Source organism: Papio anubis, chromosome 8 (genome assembly GCF_008728515.1).
Source record: "Papio anubis isolate 15944 chromosome 8, Panubis1.0, whole genome shotgun sequence".
Lineage (NCBI taxonomy): Eukaryota > Metazoa > Chordata > Mammalia > Primates > Cercopithecidae > Papio > Papio anubis.
In genome coordinates this window covers 19,950,289-19,973,173 of record NC_044983.1, presented here as the reverse complement: position 1 = coordinate 19,973,173, position 22,885 = coordinate 19,950,289, and the positions used below count along the sequence as shown (strand labels likewise).

The following is a 22,885-nucleotide window of genomic DNA, read 5'->3' as shown; positions in this document are numbered from 1 at the left end:
TGAAACCCTGTCTCTACTAAAAATACAAAAATTAGTCAGTCATGGTAGCACACCTGTAATCCCAGCTACTTGAGATGCTGAGGCACAAGAATCACTTGAACCCAGGAGACGGAGGTTGTAGTGAGCAGAGATTGCAACACTTCACTCCAGCCTGGGCAACAGAGTGAGACTCTGTCTCAAAAAAGAAAAAAGAAAATATTTCCTTTTTGGTCCCTATAAGCATTTGTGTTTGAAGGCCCCAGGTGATATCATTAATAAGAGAAAGAGATTAAAAAGAGTTTGAGTGTAGGGCCAGGCATGGTGGCTCATGCCTGTAATCTTAGTGCTTTGAGAAGCTGATGTGGGAGGGTCCCTTAAGCCCAGGAGTTTGCGACCAGCCTGGGCAACATAGTGAGACCCTGTCTCTAAAAAAAAAAAATTAAAAAATCAGCCAGATGTGGTAGTGCACCCTTATAGTCCCAGCTACTTGGGAGGCTGAGGCAGGAGGATCACTTGCCCAGGAGTTTGATGTTATAGTGAACTATGATTGCACTGCTGTACTCCAGCCTGGGTGACAGAGCAAGACCCCATCTTAAAAAAGTGTGAGTGGGCTGGGTGCGGTGGCTCATGCTTGTAATCCCAGAACTTTGGGAGGCCAAGGCAGGTGGATCACGAGGCTGGGAGTTCCGAATCAGCCTGGCCAATGTGGTGAAACCCCATCTCTACTAAAAATACAAAAAAATTGACTGGGCATAGTGGAGTGTGCCTGTAATCCCAGCTACTCGGGAGGCTGAGGCAGGAGAATTGCTCAAACCGGGGAAGCAGAGGTTGCAGTGAGCCAAGATAGCGCCACTGCACTCCAGCCTGGGCGATAGAGCAAGACTCTGTTTCAAAAAGAGAGAAAAAAGTGTGAGAGTAATTGCATGAAATAGATTATCTGAAGGAAGTAATAAAAGATAGAAACAGAAAAGGGAGGCAAGCCATGCATTGCCCCTGGGTCTGGAAGAGGGTCAGGTTAGACAATTCTTTCTGTGGCCACCAGGTGGCCTTGAAGCTCTGGTACAGCTTGGTTGCTATTGGGAGTGACTTCTGGAGGGCTGGGAGAGGCAATGTGCAAATGTTTGGGACACTTCTATGTACTTAGGTTTCTGAGTTAACAGGCAGGATTTCCATGCTTGGCTGGTTACTACTATTCTCTGAACCAAATCCTGGGTCGTCCTCGAAAGAATGTGCCTATATTTCTGATATAAGGGCAATTTGGCTGTGGTACTTGATCACTAGGGTGGATGTGGCTGACCTTGATGAGTGGGTGGGGCCCCCTCTACCTACACTGTTCCAGTTGAGACTGTTCGTAGCTCTCTGCTGGTTACTCTCAGGGACTGCCTCTCCTTGCCCATGTCACAGTGAGATGCTGCCTCTGGGTCTTCTTCCTCTCCCTGTGCCTGTATCACTTGGCAGTTTCTGAGTTGCTGCAGCAGACCAGACTCCTCTGGGACATGGTTCTCAAGTTTTGAAGCATGCCAGTTCCAGCTGGGGTGGGGCAGATGCAACATGAAGATTCCTGGGCTCCATCTCAAACAGAATGAAACAGATTTGAATGGGGTCAGCTCTAAGGTCTCTTTCAGTGCTGCAAGCTGCAATTTGTCAGCACTGCCTGTGTTTAGATTACTCCCCAGTCATGGTTCTTCATGTCCCCTCTCAAGTTCACTTCTCGGGTGAGGCTGCGGCTGGTCACCCAGGGGCTCAGGGGTTAATTCTCTGATGCTCCTGGACTTGTTTACCTAGCCCCATCTTCTGATGCTGGAAAGGGGCCAGGAGCAAAGGCTCTGAGCACCCAGGGAAGAGTCTGCATTGTAGCCTTCCTGGATTCTGACAGCCTTTCTCCTCCAGGAGCATGTGATAAAGGGCACTGGTGCAGAAGGAACCTGGGTCTGAGATGTGCAGCATTCTAGATCCTGTAGGGGCTGTTCATGTGGTGAGTGTGACCTGCATCTTTCTCTGTGTTTCTGCATTCCAATGCCCCAGAGCTTGCCTTCAGCTCACAGTATGGAGGGGTTATTGACTGAATGGTGACCCTCACTGCAAATTCATATGCTGCAGCCTTCATCCCGACTCTCTTTGGAGATAGGGCCTTTCAGGAGTTGATTCAGGTTAAATGAGGCCATAAGAGCAGGGCTGTAATCTGATAGGATCAGTGTCCTTATAAGATGAGGCACCAGAGATCTCTCTCTCTCTGCACATATACTGAGGAAATATCATGAAAGGACACAGCGAGAAGGTGGCTGTCCACAAGTTAGGAAGAGAGGCCTCACTGGAAACTGAATCAATCAGAGGCTTGACTGTGGACTTGTTGCCTCTGGAGCTGTGAAAAAATAGATGCATGGTGTTGAAGCCACCCTGTCTACTGTATTCTGTTATGACAGCCTGAGGTAACTAAGACAGGAGCAAATACTGATTCATTCATTCATTCAAGCAGGAAGTACGTTTGTACGTAAGAATTACCTATAGGTAGTCTTTAAACTTATCTGGGCTTTAGGTGATCACATTGAAGTCACTGTGGGTCAAGTTTTCCCCATCTTGGTCCATAATTCCCCAGGAGTCTCCTATCTAGCTCAGAATTCCAGGCCACAGTCCCTCCATCTCTGTTTTGGCTCTTTACTTGCTCCTTCCAAATTACTACTCTTTGCCTTTATAAAAAAAGCCCAAAAGGTCCGATGCCTTTCTGGAGCATGGCTTAGGTGCATACATCGCCGTGAGGCTGTATCTGTGTGGGTTTGTGTATGTGGACACCAAACATTCATGCAGGTCTGAATGGTCACGTCGGAATCTGCATAATGAGGCTGAGGGTGTGCTTAGGAGTGTGATACCACGTACATTTGTTCACATATACAAGACTAGATTTGGAAACTGAAACCCTGGGTTGATACTAATTTTCTGCCTTTCTGCTATGTTATTTTAAGCAAGATACTTAATTTCTTTGGGCCTCAGTTTCTTCATCAGTGAAACAGTGAAGATGGACTGGTCAGAGGAGAGCTGTAGGATGACAAGAGAGGGACTAGGCAAAGCCCTGTAAAGCTGCCCCCAGATGAGAGGATTCCAGCCCTTCTCCCCCTGAGGCTATGTGCCCTGGCCCTGACCCCGGACAGTCCCCTGCTCTGCCCTTGTGGCTTGTTGACCCTGATACCCAGAAGGGTGTTGTGACCACGAAGCAGGTGCCTTCTGCCAGGCCTGGGTTCCCAGGGCTGTTGACCACCTCCGTTTTCTCCTCTTTTCCCATGGGCCTGAGCCTGGTCCATACTCAGCATGCAGTAATTATTACTGAATACATAAATGAATGAATGGCACATTGTAGACACTCCATATCCAATTATTGAGTGAAATGAGGTGTCTTGGGCAGATGGGGGTCTGCTCTTGTCAGCTGGAGTGAAGATGGGCAGATAAGGAAGGAAATTAGCTTTTCTGGAGCAGCTTTCCCCTGAGAACAACAGGAATCTCTGCCCTATTGTTTGGGAAACAGAGGAAGGGCAAAGAAGCCCTCTGTGGGTGTTTGCAAGCATCCTCATGGCCCTAGAGCCAGGAGGGAGGAAAAGCATGTAATTAGAAAATCGTCATCTCTTTGCCATATGATGTTCAACAGTTTCCATTTATTGAACAACTATTATGTGCCATGTACTGGGCTGAAATCCCAAACAAATTCAATCATTATCTCCCACGAGAAGTTATCTTATATATATATATTTTTTTAATTTTAATTTTTTTTGAGATGGAGTCTCGCACTGTTGCCCAGGCTGGAGTGCAGTAGTGTGATCTCGGCTCACTGCAAGCTCCGCCTCCCGGGTTCATGGCATTCTCCTGCCTCAGCCTCCCAAGTAGCTGGGACTACAGGCACCCACCACCACTCCCGGCTAAATTTTTTTTTTTTTGTACTTTTAGTAGAGACCAGATTTCACCGTGTTAGCCAGGATGGTCTCGATCTCCTGACCTCGTGATCTGCCCCCCTCAGCCTCCCAAAGTGCTGGGATTATAGGTGTGAGCCCTTGCGTCTGGCCGAGAAGTTATCTTATTTAAATCCCTAAAACAACTGTGTGAGGAACAGGTGAAATGTGACATAGGAAAAGGGTTTATAAACTGTGAAGTGCTATAAAATGTCAGGGATTGTTCCGAGAATGATTAGTTTCCCTCCCCCATCTCTGCAGTTTGCCTGGCAGCCACCCGGTGCAGGGTTGGCACCCACCTTGTCTCCTTCGCGGCTAATTGGGGAGGCTCTCCAGGCCTGATTTATGTGGACACTCACACATTCTCCCACTGAACATTATTCTAATCAGACACCTCATTATTGGAAGCCAGCCTCCTTGGGGCTGCCTGGACAGGGTTATTACAGGATATTATACAGACCATTTGCATGGCCACCTTCAGGTCATTTCCATCACTTTAAGCTACTTACAGGCCCATTTTCTTCCCCATAATATTTTCCTAATTCAATTACTCCATGGCCTTAGTCGGCTCAAAATGGAATCAAAAGTTACAACTGGGAGCAAAGTCAACTGGATCCTGACACCCTCTCAGTACTTCGGGGCCTACCTGGTCCCAGGTGACTGCTGGTGGAACCAGGCTTCCCGTCTGAAGGGGGACAGCTGAGCCTGGTGAGGAGGGGGATGGGGTAGGAAAAGGGCAGCTTGTTGGATGGGCTAAAATTTATAGGTTGAGATGACACAGAGGACCCCCTCCTAGGCCCTGAATTCACCTTTAGTAAACTCATTCAGAGTCCCCTGTATTTCTCCATCACAACCCTTAACAGACTTTGTTGTAATCTGTCATGTAATATCTGTTTTCCTGCCAGGGAATAAGCTATGTGAGGGTAAAGATTGCTTGTCTTTTAAATCTTTGATCTCCAGCATCTAGCCCAGCACCTAATGCATAATAACTGATTAATGAATAGACAAATGTTTGTTGATGGACTCATTGAATGAATGGCTCCTTATCGCTTTTAATCATTCTTTGCTAGGAATGTGTGTCTCTGCGACCGCTCAGTAATGAGTCTAGATTTGGTGTCAAAGCTCCTATTCCTTTTACATTGTTTGCCCTCCCCCTGTATCTGGTCCTGAAGGGTTCAGTCTGATATTCCTACTCATGTTCATGCACTGTGCTGGGTGAGAAGTCTGGGAGGACAAAACTCTAGAGCGGTGGTTCTTAACTGTAGAGCAGGGAACTCCCAGGGGACTTTCAGCAATGTCTGGAGACATTTGTGGTTGTCACGACTGTGGGGATACCAGCAGCATTCACTGGCAGGTCAGGGATGCTGCAAACATTCTGCAATGCACTGTAAAGCCTCTGATAACATAAAGACATCCGGTTCAAAGTAGTGATGGTGCTCAGGTTGAGAAACCTCGCCCTAATGTAACCCAACACATTTAACAGAAGGAGGGATGTCAGAGTTCCTCAAGATCAGCTGAATTCTGCTGAGGTTTAAGGGGAATTTTTTTTTTCTTTTTCTTTTTCTTTTTTTGAGATGGAGTCTCGCTCTGTCACCCAGGCTGGAGTGCAGTGGCATGATCTCGGCTCACTGCAGCCTCCGCCTCCCAAGTTCAAGTGATTCTCCTGCTTCAGTCTCCCAAGTAGCTGGGACCAGAGGCATGAATCACCACACCCGGGTAATTTTTGTATTTTTAGTAGAGATGGGGTTTCACAATGTTGACCAGGCTGGTCACAAACTCCTGACCTCAAGTGATCCACCTACGTTGGCCTCCCAAAGTGTGAACCACCACACCTGGCCTGTTTAATGGGCTTTTTAGACTGACACCCTCTTTTCCCTGCCCAAGTTCTGATCATGAATCAGGGAGGAGATCAAAATACCTTTTAGTTGCTGAGAAAGCTATTGCAGAACAGGACTTTAAGTCTGCTATTTGGAGGAGATTGCTAATTCTGCACCCCTGAAATGAATGTATTCATCTCCCTTGAAAACACAGTCCTTCATCTAGGCCTAGCATGGCAGAGACAGGAAGAGGACACTTACTGCTATGAGCCATGCACACCTAGCTTCTGTCCCCACTCTGTTGAACCCTTTTTTAAAAAATGATTTATTTATTCTTTTATTTTTTTATTTTTTGAGACGGGGTCTCACTCGTTCGCCCAGGCTGGAGTGCAGTGGCGCAGTCTTGGCTCGCTGCAAGCTCCGCCTCCCGGGTTCACCCCATTCTCCCGCCTCAGCCTCTCAAGTAGCTGGGACTACAGGCGCCCGCCACCATGTCTGGCTAATTTTTTGTATTTTTAGAAGAGACGGGGTTTCACCATGTTAGCCAGGATGGTCTCGATCTCCTGACCTCGTGATCCACCCACCTCGGCCTCCCAAAGTGCTGGGATTACAGGTGTGACCCACCACACCCGACCAACCTCCCTCTTCTATTAGTAAATCTAATATCTCGTCCTTGGGCTCCTCCCTCCTTCTATTCTGGAGTTTACTCGGACTAAAGAGGTCAAGCAGATCCAAGAGTGCAGCAGTGTGAAAACTCCTAAGTCACAGGACAGGTGGACGGGGTGTCCCTTGCCTGGATTCGGGGCTTGCAGCTCTGTGAGCTCACGCACAGCCCTAGCCCTTTTTCCCAGAGCGTGACAATATGTCAGGATAGGTGTCCACAGGGGCTGTTATCCTTGGTCTACTTTGGAATTTGATGTGGGAAGTGACCCAGACTTTCCTGCAGTGGACTTGGGGCACCAGATTACTGTGAGTCCCAGGACCCATGCTCCACTGACACAGGGCTGTGGGAGGTGGCTGGACTTCTGATAGGGTGGCTTCTAGGTCCCAGGAAACAGAATGGTAAGCGCTGTGAACTTGGGAGCCCTCTCTGAGTGTGGTACGGAGGGTGAGAGCCAGTGCCTTTGAAAGGATCATGGCCGCTGATACGATGGGTATCTCACTAGTGCCCATACTGGACTGAATTTGAAATGTATCATTCTTGCAACACTTCAGTATGATCCTCAGGTGAGACAGAAACCCTCCAGAACATGCTTAAGATTGAATTTTTTACTGATTCTCGAGAGTGGGGGCTTGTAGCCAAGTTCAGTTTGATTTAGACAAATGATAAAGTGACATTTCTTGCACCAGTATGTTGCAGAAGAAATTCATACCAGTTATATTGAGCTGTATCAAACATTTTAATCTTTGTCAACCCAGTAGGCAAAAACTGCATTCTTTCCCGAGACAACGAAGGGGAGAGGAAATCTGTCTCAGTAGATATTTTGAGGCGATGAAGACCAATTGAGGAAAGGATCCACAAGGGCCAGCCAAAGACAGGAGAGGGACAGGGCGACTGACAGGAACCACACGCTCCACCTGCCAGCCAGACCTGCCAGCCTGTCTCCATCCAGCAGACACCCTCAGATCCCTTGGGCTGGTTAAGGAGGTGCCACCTTTGTAGAGGCTTAGGGAGTTGCACACACTTGTCACAGAGTGTGGCCTCTTAGTTCTAGAATCTTTGCTTTTTAGGACACCTTTGCTATCCACCCTCCTATACCCACCTGTGCACTAACCCTCTTACTTTGTGTGTGTGTGTGTGTGTGTGTGCGTGCGTTTAATGTGTTTGTTTTGTTTTGTTTTGAGACAGAGTGTCATTCTGTCGCCCAGGCTGAAGTGCAGTGGCGCAATCTCGGCTCACTGCACCTCCACCTCCTGGGTTCAAGCGATTCTCATGCCTTAGCCTCCTGAGTAGCTGGGATTACAGGGGTGCGCCACCATGCCCAGCTAATTTTTTATTTTTAGTAGAGATGGGGTCACCATGTTGTCCAGGTTTGTCTCGAACTCCTGACATCAAGTGATCTGTGTGCCTCAACCTCCCAAAGTGCTAGGATTACAGGCATGAGCCACCACATCCGCCACCCCACCCCCCCACTTTTTTTTTTAAAGAAAATATTCCAGATTCCAGAGCCTGGCACAGTGGCTCATGCCTATAATCCCAGTACTTTGGAAGGCCAAGGTGGGAGGATCATTTGAGCTCAGGAGTTCCAGACTAGCCTGGGCAACATAGCAAAACCCTGCCTCTAAAAAAAAAATTTAAAAATTAGCTGTGTGTCGTGGCATGTGCCTATAGTACCAGTTGCTTGGGAGACTGAGGTGGGAGGATTGCTTGAGCCCAAGAGCTCGAGGCTGCAGTAAGCTATGATCATGCCACTGTACTCCAGCCTAGATGGCAGAGCAAGAGCCTGTCTCTAAAAATAGATAAATACATAATCATAGATTCAATACATGCCCCCTGAATACCCATCCCCAATCCCATAGTCCCACTTTCTCCTGTGAGATAATTATTCTCCTGAATTTGGAGTTTATCATTCCCCTCATAATTGTATATTTTTGCTGCAGATATGTTTCCAGAAACTATATATAAACACATATATACATATACATACAAGTACATAAACGTATGTGTGTATAAGTACATATAGTTTTGCATAATTAAAATGTATATGGACAGTATTATACTATATAAATCTGCAACTTGCTTTCTCCCCCTGAACATTGAGACTTAGCCATGTGGTTCTTGTAATTTTGGTTCATTCATGTTCACTGCAGTATATAATATGCCTTGTTTGACTATACCAGAATCACTTGTTCATTTTTCTGTTAATGGTTGTTTAGATTTTTTTCCCATTTTCTTCTATGCTTGAGCACCTGAGTATTATGTGTGCAAGGTGACAGGGATCTCCTTATACCGTGGGTAGAGAGCTTTGCTGGGACATGTACATAGGAGCTGAATTGCGGGGCTGTGGAGGATATACATTTTTGACACTAGTGGAGATAGCTACATTGTTCTTCCAATTAATTGCTTATCAAACAGTGTATGAGAGCATCTGTTAGTCTATCGTCAGTTGACATTGTCAGATTTAAACAAATTTTTTTTGATCTGGTGAGTATAAAACAATACCTCATTGTTTTAATTTGTATTTCAACATTATTAGTGAGGTTAAACATGTTTTCGTGATTACTGGCCATTGGGCTTCTTTGTTGTATGTGAATTGTCTATCCATTTTCTTTGGCCATTTTCCTGTTGGGTTGTTTGTCTTTTTCTTATTGATATGTAGGAATTTCTTATAGGTTCTGACTGTGAAGCTATTCTCAGTCGCATGCAGTCTGTGGCTTATCTTTTCATTTGTTCATGGAGTCTCTTGTTCTGCATAAGCCTTTTTAAAAATTTAAATTAACTCTCTTTCTTTTTCTGGGGAAGCCAGGACTTCTAAGAGATGGTGTCTTAGTCCATTTGTGTTGCTATAAATGAATACCTGAGGCTGGATAATTTATAAAGAAAAGACATTTATTTGGCTCACGGTTCTGCAGGTTCTACAAGAAGCATGGGGCCAGCATCTGCTTCTGGTGAGGCCTCAGGAATCTTCCACTCATGGCGGAAGGTGTAGGGGAGGAGGCATCACACGGGAAAAGGAAGGAAGCAAGAGAGAGGAAAGGGAGGTGCCAGGCTTTTTTCAGTGACTAGCTCTGGGAGTGGGGGAACCTCTCTAGGGAACTAAGAGGGTGAGAGCTCATTACTCGGGGGCCGGCACCAAGACATTTATAAAGGATCTGCCCCCATGTCCCAAGCACTTCCCACTAGGCCCTGCTTCCTGCACTGGGCCTCAAATACATTTATTTAGAGAAAGAGTCTTGCTCTGTTGCCCAGACTGGAGTCCAGTGGTGTGATCATGGCTCACTGCAGCCTCCGCCTCCTGGATTCAAGCGATCCTTCCACCTCAGCCTCCCGAATTCTGGGACTACAGGTGCATGCCACCACTTTTTTTTTATGTTTACTTTTTGTAGAGATGGGGGTCTCACTATGTTACCTAGGCTGGTCTTGAACTCCTGGGCTCAAGCTATCCTCCTTACTTGACCTCCCAAAGCACTGGGATTGCAGATGTAGTTCACCTTGCCCAACAGCCCCTTGTGTTTCAGATGAGGATGCTGAGGCTGAGAGAGGACATGGCTGTCCAAGATCACATAGCTGGTGTTGGGCAGAGCTGGGGCCAGGGCCTGGACCAGTCATGTAGATACTCAGGCGGGGTGTGTGTGGGCACCCCTTCAAACAGGCTTTACTAAATATTTGTTCCACGCCCTGTCCGTGGGGTTGGAGTTGGTGCCTAATGAGAGTGTGTGTGGGGTTCCTGCCAACCCGTCTATTTCAGTTGGAGTGGGGACCAAGTTGCTGAAGAAGCTGTGCTTAGAGGCCTGAGTTTGAGACACCATATGACTGATTTGTTGCATTGATGTTTTGGTGTCCCTCACAGAGTCATGCCCAGGGTGTGTGCCCTAAAGAAGGTTTTCTAGATCTGGGCTAGAAAGTCTCTTTGGGGAGGGGTGGGGACTGCGGGCTGTGAGAGGCCTGTGGGTAGAGCAGTTGGCTGCTCCGAGGTCCTGCTAACCAGCTTGACCGTAGGATTTTTCATCCAAACTGGGACACTTGAGAGTGTGAGGGAAAACTATTAATGACAGAGGGACAAATAGCAGTGAACTGGGACTATCTCAGGCATTCCGGGACATCTGGTTACCCTGCTTCTAGAGTCTGCCTTTCTGGTCGTTACATTCAGTCTTCCTCTGCTGATTTCTGGCAGTCTCTACCCCACCTTCTTCCCACTGCTCTGGAGGGATTTGGGGCCCTTTTCCAATCACCCCAGGCCCTTAACACCACTCTCTCCTTTGCAAAACTGCTTTTAGAAGTCCTGTCTCCTTCTGTCCAAATCCCATTCATCATAAGTCCCCTCGTGGCCACCCAAGCTTGTAGTCAAGTCTCTCCTGAGTTCCTAGAGCACTTACTCTACATTGTTTATTTAGACGCTGAACTTGGAACTTTGTGTGGCTTGTAAGAAACTCAAAAATAGAAGCATGCATTACACTTCTTTGCCTCTGTCCTTCAAAGGGGCTGACTTGCCCTTAAGCAAAATGTCCCCTCTCAGTCTGTCCTGCTGTTTGAATTGGGGGAGGGAGTCTTTTTTCCTTTAGGAGAGTGGGTTTCTTTTTTCTTTTTTAATTTCGAGACGGAGTCTTGCTCGGTCGCCCAGGCTGGAGTGCAGTGGTGCGATCTTGGCTCACCGCAAGCTTCGCCTACCAGGTTCACGCCATTCTGCCTCAGCTTCCTGAGTAGCTGGAACTACAGGTACCCGCCACCATTCCCGGCTAATTTTTTCTATTTTTATTAGAGACGGGTTTCACTGTGTTAACCAGGATGGTCTCGACTCCTGACCTTGTGATTCACCCACCTTGGGCTCCCAAAGTGCTGGGATGACAGGCGTGAGCCACCGCGCCCAGCTGGGAGTGGGTTCCTTTTTTGAAATAATTTGTCTCTGTAGCACATGGTGATTGCAACAGTCCTTACTGTGTCTAATCTGCACTTCTGTTTTTGTGGCTTTCTCTCCTCTTTCTAGGCTACTTTCTTTTTTTTTTTTTTGAGACAGAGTCTGGCTCTGCCGCCCAGGCTGGAGTGCAGTGGCCGGATCTCAGCTCACTGCAAGCTCAGCCTCCCGGGTTCACGCCATTCTCCTGCCTCAGCCTCCCGAGTAGCTGGGACTACAGGCGCCCGCCACCTCGCCCGGCTAATTTTTTTTGTATTTTTTAGTAGAGACGGGGTTTCACCGTGTCAGCCAGGATGGTCTCGATCTCCTGACCTCGTGATCCGCCCGTCTCGGCCTCCCAAAGTGCTGGGATTACAGGCTTGAGCCACCGCGCCCAGCCTCTAGGCTACTTTCAAAGGTAGTTCTCTGGAACCTGGCACAGCAGGTGGTTCAGCACATCAGCATGTCAAAATACATGTTTGGGCTTGGTGATAAACATGTAGTCATAACCACTGAGCAGGAGCCTCTAATTTCAGGGTTGAGTACCTGTGGCGTCATTAAGAGAGAAGGCCCGCCTTAGAAAAGATTTTCAGGCCGGGCGCGGTGGCTCAAGCCTGTAATCCCAGCACTTTGGGAGGCCGAGACGGGCGGATCACGAGGTCAGGAGATCGAGACCATTCTGGCTAACCCAGTGAAACCCCGTCCCTACTAAAAATACAAAAAATTAGCAGGGCGTGGTGGCGGGCGCCTGTAGTCCCAGCTACTCCGGAGGCTGAGGCAGGAGAATGGCGGGAACCCGGGAGGCGGAGCTTGCAGTGAGCCGAGATGGCGCCACTGCACTCCAGCCTGGACAACAAAGCGAGACTCCGTCTCAAAAAAAAAAAAAGAAAGAAAAGATTTTCAAAAAAGCCTTCTCGTTGCAAGGACATAGAATTAGTTTTAAGACTTCTTGACTTCTGTGATAATCTCAGAGGCTTCTTTATCAATGTGTGGCCGGATGATGTTGCTCTCAGGTCATAAGCAATGAGCTTATCAGAATTCTTTGTCATCTTGTGGCTGTGCATAGACCTAGAGGGGTGAGGTGGAGCATCACTGGTCAGAGATGGATTATGTTTATTATTATGTTCTGGTGCAGACTTAGAGGTCTATAATGGCTTGACATTCCTGGACGTGACCTCAGGATGGTGAGTCCAATACCACAAGACATTTTCCTAGTAGGAGTTAAATTGGTTTTGTGATTGTTGCTTTTTGAGGAAGAAACACATCATAGAAATGGAGTTGCCACATGAAGGCTGAAAGCCAGTTTTTTTTTGTTTTTTTTTTTTGTTTTTTTTTTGTTTTTGAGACAGAGTCTCGCTTTGTCACCCAGGCTGGAGTGCGGTGGTGCAATCATAGCTCACTGGAGCCTTGACCTCCCAGGCTTGAGTGATCCTCCCACCTCAGCCTCCTGAGTTGGAAGCTATTGTTTTGTTTTGAGAACAAACACATCGTGGGCTGTACAGACCCTGCTTCATGGTGGGAGAGGTGAAGGGCTGGCTAATTAGAGTAGCAGGGATGTGGTGGTCTAAGGAAGTGGCAGGGAGGTCCAATTGCACACTTCTTTTCTCTTGGCTGAAGAAAGCCGATGTGTGCGGATGGTGTGGGATTTCATGAAGACGTCTTACGAGTTTCTCTTCTGTTGATTTCAAGGTCAGGGCAATATCAGGCCGGGTGTGGTGGCTCATTCCCATAATCCCAGCACTTTGGGAGGCTGCAGTGGGAGGATCGCTTGAGGCCAGCAGTTGAAGACCAGCTTGGGCAACATAGTGAGACCCTGTTTCTACAATTTTTTTTTTTTTTTCTTAAATTAGCTGGGCTTGGTGGTGCACACCTATTTTCCTAGCAACTTGGGAGGCTAAGGTGGGAGGATCACTTAAGCCCAGGAGGTTGAGACTGCGGTGAGCTGCCATTGCTCCATTACACTCTAGCCTGGGTGACAGAGTAAGGCTCCGTCTCAAGGAAAAAAAAAAAAAAAAAGATCAGGGCATTTTCAAACTCTGGTTCTACATCTGGAGCTCTGGATGTATGGAGAAGTCCTAGGGCACACAGGTACTACATTGTAAGGTGCTTGACTGTGGATGTCCCTTGATGAGTGACAAGTACGTCCCTCGATGTGTGACAATTACGTCCCTAGCAGTACTTCTATGGATTCATTCTGGTTTTTTTTTTTTTTTTTTTTTTTGAGACAAATTCTTGCTTTGTCACCCAGGCTGGAGTGCAATGGTGCAATCTCAGCTCACTGCAATCTCTGCCTCCTGGGTTCAAGTGATTCTCCTGCCTCAGCCTCCTGAGTAGCGTCCACCACCATGCCTAGCTGATTTTTGTATTTTTAGTAGAGATGGGGTTTTACCATGTTGGCTGGGCTGGTCTTGAACTCCTGACCTCAAGTGATCTGCCCGCCTCACCCTCCCAAAGTGCTGGGATTACAGGCGAATTCACTCTTAATAGCCCTGAGCAAAGTCCAGCAGGAGGGGGAGTTGATTCACTGCTGGGTGATACTTTCTTAAATGCCTTAATCACAGGACCCTGTGGTCTCCACAAAGTAAACCATGAGGCATCATTAGCACCAACAAGACTTATTGGGTTTCTGAAATATTTTCAGGTCCCCTAACTTAATGATATTTCATGCTTCATCTTTTCCAAACCACTTCAACATTCTGTATTCTGAAGATATTTATTTATTCATTCATCAAACATCACGGGTAAGTGCTGCGGATACAGCAAAGAACAAGTCAGACGTGGTCCCTGCCCTCTCGGAGCTCACAGCTGATTGGTGGAGACAGGTTGTAAACAAGAAGGCATGATGAATGTTATGCAAGAAAGGAAGGTGAGCAGCGGGTGTCTACCGCAAAGCGGCCTTCGCCCTGACTTTCCTCCCAAATGCCCATTTTTTTGGAGGACATTTGAGGAAATCTGCTGGCATTGCCCCTGGCTGGGCTGTTCTAAGGCAAACCTAGGCCTCTGATTTCTTCCCCAGAAGCTTTAGCCCTGCCCACATGGCTTCTCCTAGAGGGGGTCACCCTGCAGGTCTGAGGTTACTGCTGGCAACGGGAGCACCTTGGGCACTGCAGTCTGGAATGTGCACGCTGGCCCTCAGCTGCTGCGCCAAAGGGCGGTGGGGAGAGCCCTGGGAGGTCATGCTTGATGATTCCTTTTATTTTTTATTTTTTTGAGACAGTCTTGCGCTGTAGCCCAGGCTGGAGTGTGGTGTAGTGGTGTGATCTCAGCTCACTGCAACCTCCACCTCCTAGGTTCAAGTGATTCTCCTGCCTCCACCTCCCGAATATCTGGGATTACAGGTGCCCACTGCCACGCCTGGGTAATTTTTGTATTTTTACTAGAGATGGGGTTTCACCGTGTTGGTCATTCTGGTCATGAACTCCTGACTTCAAGTGATCTGCCTGCCTTGGCCTCCCAAAGTGCTGGGATTACAGATGTGAGCCACCACACCCAGCCATGCTGGATGATTCTTGAGGGGCCCTGGATCCAGCCGACAGCCACCCAGGAGCCGCACCACGGGGAGTGCTGCGCAGGTTCTCAAGTGCACATCTCACGGCTTCTCTGACAGGTGAAAATAAAGATCTTGGAATTCCAGGTGATGTGGGCTGCACCTCCCTCGTGAGGTCAGCACAGTGAGTGCACTTAGAGTTGTCCTTTCTCTGGAGGAATCTGCTCTCTGAGCCTCCAAAGCTACGAGTGTGGGTGTGCCCTGGGCTGGGGTTGCTGTCTTTGGATGCAGATGCAGACGGCTGGAGCTGGTGCTCCCTGAGCCCTGCTGCCTGGGCCAGTCGATGCTCTCTGTGCACTGTGTCATGGGAACAGCAAAGGCCACTCCTGTAATATCTGAGAGCTGGGGTTGTCTTAAGAATAAAGCACACTTGTTGAGGACTCTTTGTGTGCTGAGTGCTGTGCCAAAACTTTATGATTTCACCCCATTTCATCTCAATGTCTTTTCATGTAGGAATTGCCTGTTAGCTCCATTTTCTTTCTTTCTTTCTTTCTTTTTTCTTTTTTTTTTTTTTGAGACAGAGTCTCACTCTGTCACCCAGGCTGGAGTGCAATGGCGTGATCACAGCTCACTGCAACCTCTGCCTCCTGGGTTCGAGCGAGTCTCCTGCCTCAGCCTCCCAAGTAGCTGGGACTACAGGCTTGTGGCACCACACCCGGCTAATTTTTGTATTTTTAGTAGAGACAGGGTTTTGCCATGTTGACCAGGCTGGTCTCGAACTCCTGGCCTCAGGAGATTGGCCCACCTCGGCTTCCCAGAGTGCTGGGATTATAGGCGTGAACCACCACACCTGGCCTTCCATTTTATACAGAGGAACCTTGAGGCTCAGAGAGGCTAAGTTACTTGCTGTAGACCAAATAGCTGTGCACGGCTGAGATGGTACCTGAATGCAGCTCCTCTGAGTCCAAAGCCCAGGTTCCTTCTGCTGCTCACATCATGGCATGCTGTCTCCTGCTGCGTCCAGCAGCCTCCCATACTGGGGCTTTCATTGGGCCCTATAAATGTCAAGCTTGATTTAGGGAAAAGACAACTGTGGAGGACTTTATTGTGAATCCACATTGAAGGGGGATGGGCAATTTATCAACCAGGAAATCCTGACTGCAGTGTCGAGACTGATGGCATGGCTCAGAGATGTAAGTGCTGCAGCTCTTCAGCCAGGCGCCAACTGGATCCAGTCACTGAATCTGGGAGCAACCAAGGACATTAGCAGCTCCTCCACTGTCAGTATGTGTGTCCTAGGTGAGTCCTTGGTATCCCCAGGTGCCCATGAGCTCTGGCCCTCCTGCAAGCTCGGCTGGGCATAACTGGTCCAGCAGTCTGGCTGTGGTTCTTGTTTTGCAGTTCAGCTCCTCAGTGGCAGGACGCCCTCCTGAATCCTAGCCTTGCTGGTTGGAGATCTGTCTCTCTGGCTAACTTCTGCTAGCTTAGTGAAAGCCAGGGCTGTTTTCTGCACCTGCAGGCACTGGCTAGGATTCTGCTTAAATCCAGGCAGAGCTCTCTGAAATCACTGAGGACTCCCGCTGGGAGACCGGATCTGCTGAACTCATGTCTATCAGCTGTGGCTTGATTGGACTCAAATTGGGCTCTGTGATTTCAGCCCAGGAGTGGAGTAGTGGCAGCTCTACATCTGAATCCCTTCTCTCAGATCCAAAATTGTCCTCCTCTCCCTGCTGACCCGTGGGTAGGATTCTAGCATGTTTTGTGTCTGAGGCTCGCAGATTCTACCAGTTGATTCCATCATGAGGTCCAAAGTTCATTGCAGTGAGTGATGGTACCCAGGAGAAGCATGATTTTAATCATCCCTCAAAAATGTCTCAATTGTCCTGGTTTTAGATAACGTGGGGCTGGGAGGGTTGGGGGAGAGAAAACCTGCAACAGCAAATGTCTGCACCTTTCTTGGGGTCAGGACTACAACTTACTTTTTCTTTGAGTCTCACTCTGCCTCCCAGGCTGGAGTGCAGTGGGGTGATCTTGGCTCACTGCAACCTCTGCCTCCCAGGTTCAAGCAATTCTCCTGCCTCCGCCTCCTGAGTAGCTAGGATTACAGGTGCCCGCCACTACGCCCAGCTAATTTTTCGTATTTTTCGTAGAGACAGGGATTCACCATGTTGGCCAGGCTGGTCTCAAGCTCCTGACCTCATGATTCGCCTGCCTCAACCTCTGGGATTACAGGCATGAGCCACTGCGCCCGGCCAGTGCTAGTAGTTCCAACCTACTTCTTTTCTGAACTGTGTCCTCTGAATGTTTAAGGCAGTGATTCTCAACTGGGGAAGATTTTGCCTCCCAGGGGACATTTAGCAACATCTGGAGACATTTTTGGTGTCACATCTGTGGGCTTGCTATTAGCATCTAGTGTGCAAAGACCAGGGAAGCTACTAAACATCCTACAGCGCATAGGATGGCCCCCTACAACCAAGAAATATCTGGCTGAAAATGTCAGTAGTGCCAAGGTGAAGAACTGTGGCTTTAAGGTGAGAGTGGAAAGTTGATGCCTGAAGCCGGGGGCCAGTGTGAATCTGAATTACTCGCGTGCAGCAGTGCTTATGTTTAGAGCAGTGTCTTGAGCAACAGCTACAAGCTTAGTGGGTGAGGTCTGTGGTTACCAGCAAGACAGGCTCCAGCTCACAGCAGTGCTGGCGCTGCTGGCAGAGATAAGCCCCGTTGTGTGGCTGGGTGGAGTTCTCTATTCCCACGCTAAGCTGGGATGCTTGCATGGTGTCCCTTTAGCACCCCTAGACTGGGTCTACCAGACTTGGCATTTTCTGAACCACAGTCTATTCTGGAGCACTATGGGGGATGGGGCCCAGGGATCCAAACGCATACCCAGAGTCCCTTCTCCCACTTCCTGCCTCCATTTTTCCCACCTCTGCCTCTGTTTCTACCCCACCTTTCTTTAGGGCCATTCCACAAGTGCCTGCAGCCTCCAGTTTTTCTCCCATGGCAGGATTTCAGAGCCAGACAGAAAGGACTCTGCTCCCATGTCAATGACAAAGACCTGTTTAGCCACTTTCCAGGGCAAGAAAGGCCCAGTTCTTAGAAGCACAAAGGCCCATCCTTCCTTCTTTGAGGGGGAAGTGAAAATGCTTCCCATTCCTCCATTTGAGAGGAGAATTTCTCTCTAAAGCAGCAGAAACTAAAACCAAACACAAATTGAGTCGCCCACCAACCCAGGGTTCAGCAGGAGTCTCTGCTACGCATAAAAAGCAGGTTTCTGTGCTGTGTGCTGGAGACCACCCGGTGCAACGTTCTCATTTTGCACATAGGACAGCAAAGGACCAGAGAGGGGAAGTAACTCATCCAAGGCCATTCAGGTGGCTGGTGTAGAGCCTGGGCAGAAGCCAAGTTTCCTGATTCTGAGGCCGTTCAGGGTTGGCCTCGCCCCCGAGTCATCAGGTATGGAAACTCAAGAGGTAGAAAACATTAGAAAGAAAGCACAGCACACCCCAACACACCTAATCACTGTGAGTGGTGGGAAGATACTTCCCTTCTGGCCCCAATTCCCCAGTTGATTCCTCAGCTAGAAATAATGCATGGTCCTTTTTAAGGCCCTTTCACATCCATTATCTCATATGAGCCTTGGTTACTGTGTGAGGGAGGTAGGGCTGGGATTTGATTTTTGTTTCACTCTTGTCACCCAGGCTGGAGTGCAATGGCGTGATGTCTTCTCACTGCAACCTCCACCTCCCAGGTTCAAGCAATTCTTCTGCCTCAGCTTCCTGAATAGGTGGGATTACAGGTGCTCACCACCATGCCCAACCAATTTTTTGTACTTTTAGTAGAGACCGGTTTTCACCATGTTGGCCAGGCTCGTCTCGAACTCCTGACCTCAGGTGATCCACCCGCCTCAGCCTCCCAAAGTGCTGGGATTACAGGCGTGAGCCACCACGCCTGGCACTCTCCTTCTTTATAGATAATAAAACCAAGGTTTAAGCGGTGAAGTGATTTGCAGAAGGGAGATTAGAACCCTTATCTTTCTATGCAAAATCCCTCTGAGATGCTGCACTACAAGCAAGCCGGTTTACTGGAGACTAACTGCTCTAGGCGTCTATGCTTCTTTTGCCTGTCTCCATCCACTGCTTTGTTATCTTTTACCACTTTATTCTTTTTTTTTCTTTTTTTCTGATTTCTTCCTGGTTCCTTTTCCTGGTCCTTACATCCTTCAGGTCCGACGCTCCTGCAACCTACTGCAGGCCTGGCCCTTTAGATAGGTGCTCATCTGTATCCACGTGTCTCAGGCTGCGAGCAGATTCCTGATGGAGGTGGGGAGGCTCTGGGATGGAGTCTGGATTCCCTCGAGCTCGGGCACTTGGTTGCTTTCCTATAGCCCTCTTGGGCCGTCTCAGTCTCCCGTTTGAATGGAGAGCACTGCTCCCTGCCCCCTCCGCTTGAGGATGAATTCTGTCAAAAAGAGTTCAAAATTATAGCTGAGCTTAATCTGGATAGAGGTTGGGTCTGCTCATTTGCATATAAGCATCTCCTTCACTCCTAGCCCTGGCAATTTGCATCTTATTATCCAGGTGCATCCTTGGTGATTTCTCCCGAGAATGGTTGGTTGCATTAGGCTGTATCCTTCTTTGGCCCTAAGAGCCTTTCTCCTGCCCTCCTGGCCCCAGTACCCTTGACCTGTCTCTGCAATCACGGCTGCAGGCTGTTTCCCAGGTGCTCAATGGCCCCCTCTGCAGAGCTGTTTCCAGGACTGACCAGGGAAATTGGAGAGCCAGAACTGGGGGTGAGGGTATGAACACAAAAAGTCTAATGTGTGTTCGTATGTGTATGTATGTGTACATTCGTGAGGTATGTACTTATAGGCATTTGCCTTAACTCCTCTATGCCCTTGTCCCCATCCCAGGTCATCCTTGGGCAGATCCTCTTTTGCTTTGAGACAGAGTTTAATATGCACTTTATGTGATGCCACCGAGGTAAAAGGTTGGGGAGGGGTAAGGGACAGGTTTGGTTTTGTGCTTTATCCCCCATGACTGCTCCCCAGGTACAGACCCTGGGTCCGAGCCCTCTCGGTGAATCTCTGCTTTTCCTGGTGCTGGTGTCTCCCTAGGGAAGCCAGCCCTGCACCCCTCCCCTTCAGTCCTACCTCTGAGGTCCCAGGCAGTTGTAGTAGGGGACCGGCCACATCCAGGGGTGAGCAGAGGGATCACTCGGAGGGAGGAGAAGACCTTCGTGGAAGGTAGTCAGGGACCTGCCTGTAATGCAATTGCTGTGTTGGATTCCCTCCCCTCCATGGCATTGCTTGATGAAGTGAATCAGAACCAGCTCTGCTACTGTAGAGAGTTGCAGGAGAGAGGGTGAAGCACAGTGGGTGGGAAACAGGCCACCAAAGCCAGAGCCTGTGCTGCGTTCACCTGGGGATACAGGGGTAGAGGAGATGGACAGGTGTTTACTGAATGGAATGCACAGTCTGGTGGTTCTCAGACAAGGTCATAGGGAGGAGTTAGAAACAGGTGAAGAGGGAGAAGCTCAGGGCCCTGTGGAAGGCTTCCTGGAGGAGGTGGGCTGAGCTGTGACAAGCCTGCAGTTAGAGATGAGAGAAGGACCCCGAGGCAGGTGCATAGAGGAGGGAAGCCAGGCTGTTTGCATGATGACAGTGGGCCAGGATAGCTGCAGTCTAGAGCCTCAGCAGTGACTAAAAGCTTGGCTGCCTCAGGCAAGGCTCTTGGCTTCTCTGAAGTCAATGTCCTCTATTATGAAATGGGAATGATAGTCCCAACAATCCCTTTCAAAGAGCTTTGGGGAGAATGCGGATGAGACAATGGAAGTGACCAGAGCTGGAGATGGGAGGGAACTGAGAAGCTGAGGGCTGTGTGGAGGCACGGCAGAGGTCGTGCAGGTGCTTGCTTTGGGCCTGAAGCATGGGGCCTGGCTCAGGAGGTAAGGGGAAGGAGGTTCTTCCTAACTGGCTGCAGGGTCTTCCGGACCTCAGTGTTTGTTCCTATCTGTCATATGGGGTGGACAATCCCTGGAGTTGTCATGAGAATTAAATTAGATAATGTGTGGGATGCTAATATTGAAAACGAATAAAGTGATAGAATGCAACGTGTTATGTTTGTCAGCAATCTGGAGTAGGAGGGTGGTGAGCAGGGCTGTGTTAGGGCTAGGGGAGACACTCGAGACCTTGAGGGTGCAGCACTGAAGGAGCAGGTGCAGACCCTGCACAGGCACAGCCCTCAGAGGGAGGGCCTCCTTCACTGCTGCTCTCTGGGTACCTCTTTCATGCCATCCTGGTCTGGGCCCTGGAGGTGCGAGCTGGCCTTCATTCAACTGCAGAGATGAGGACTTTGGGTGGCCAGTGGATTTAATGTTCTTTGAAAAGCTGGATTTATGTTTCTGCAGCCAAGCCCTGCCCGAAGTGATGGCACCATTCTCACTGGGGTGGTGAGTCCGTTTCATGCGGCAGTTCTCAGAGTGGGTCCCAGAACCCGTAGCATGAGCACCTCCAGGGAACTTGCTAGAAATTCAAATTCTCCACCCCACCCAGACCCACTGAATCAGAAACTGGGGACAGGGCCCAGCAAGCTGTTTTTTTTTTGTTGTTGTTGTTGTTGTTTTGAGGCAGAGTCTTGCTCTGTTGCCCAGGCCGGAGTGCAGTGGTACCATCTCAGCTCACTGCAACCTCTTCCTCCTGGGTTCAAGTGATTCTCCTGCCTCAGCCTCCCAAGTAGCTGGGATTACAGGTGCCTGCCACCATGCCCAGCTAATTTTTGTATTTTTAGTAAGACGGGGTTTTGCCATGTTGGCCAGGCTGGTCTTGAATTCCTGACCTCAGGTGATCCACCTGCCTTGGCCTCCCAATGTGCTGAGAGTACAGGTGTGAGCCACCATGTCTGGCTGCAAGCTGTGTTTTAACAAATTCCAGGTGACTCTGATGCCACGAATGTGTGGGAAGTACTGTGCTATGGACTGGTGGGCAGTTGGATCCTTTGTTGATGGACTGAAACAATATACCAGCATGGAAAATCACTTTTTCCTTCCTCCTCCTTCTTCTTTCTGTCCCCTCTTCCTCTTTCTTTCCCCGAGACATGAAATCAACCTCTAACACATGTGGTTCCAAACCTGCTTAGATTCTCTGGATCACCTCAGAGAATAGAAATGTATTTCTAACACTGCTTCCACTTCAGAAAAAGACTAAATGACTAACAAGTGTTTGAAGAGAGGTTCAAAGACTATTAGTATGAATACATTGTCTGATAGTAATATCAGAGAATGTCAACCGAAACAATTGAGATGTGACTTTGCCATCATCAGAATAAAGTCAGAAAAGTGGACAAAACACCTTTCTGAGGGTAACCTCAGGGTTACCTTTCTGAGGGTAACCAAGGACTCTACTGAATTTGCAGGGAGAAGCACAAACTGGTAGACTGATTTTGGAAAGCAATCTGGCAAATCCGGTGCTATTCATTTTAAAAAATTAATTTAACATGCCAGGTATAGGGCTTACTGTGTTTTAGACACTGTTCTAGGCCATTTACAGATACCAAGTCAACCAATTACTTATTTGAGTACCCATGACTTAGAAACCAATGATCCTGCTCCTAGGAATGGATCCCGCAGAAAGTCTCCCACAGTCCCTAAAGGGACATGTGTAGAGTGTGGTGTTTATGGTAGAGGGAGCTGGAGGCCCCTTGGTGTCCATCAATGAGGGGACAGAAAAGTGAACTGTGGTGGGCCCCCTCTGGGATCCTACACAGTTTTGGAGTCATCCAACCAGATACTGACAGCAACAAGGACAGAGCTGAAAAAAGTAAAATGCAGAATAGCATTCAAAATACAATACCACTTAGGAAAATTCAAAACACATATTGAAAACAATGTTCCATGATGTATAAGGATATATGCCTACTGAAGACATGCAGCAAACACATGAGGGGAGGCACCTATAGTGCATATGGTTTCTTTGTTTCTTTTACTTATTTACTTATATATTTATTTTTTTGAGATGGAGTCTCGCTCTGTCACCCAGGCTGGAGTACAATGGCGCGATATCAGCTCACTGCAACCTCTGCCTCCCGGATTCAAGTGATTCCCCTGCCTCAGCCTCCTGAG

The 22,885-nt window shown here is 48.5% G+C and overlaps 1 long non-coding RNA gene across 3 annotated transcripts in view; it reads left to right on the top strand.

Annotated features, from left to right (window-relative positions):
* LOC108587176 overlaps positions 1-22,885 on the top strand; it is a 42,615-nt gene that overhangs the window by 14,780 nt on the left and 4,950 nt on the right. The window contains exons 1-2 of one of the 3 annotated variants that reach the window (XR_004185768.1): positions 14,681-14,890; positions 15,919-16,069. The exons of 1 other annotated variant lie outside the window; for it this stretch is intronic. This is a non-coding gene — a long non-coding RNA (uncharacterized LOC108587176). Of the gene's footprint in view, positions 1-14,680; positions 14,891-15,918; positions 16,070-22,885 lie in introns of those variants that run through there. One more of the 3 variants, XR_004185769.1, reaches the window with a different exon arrangement.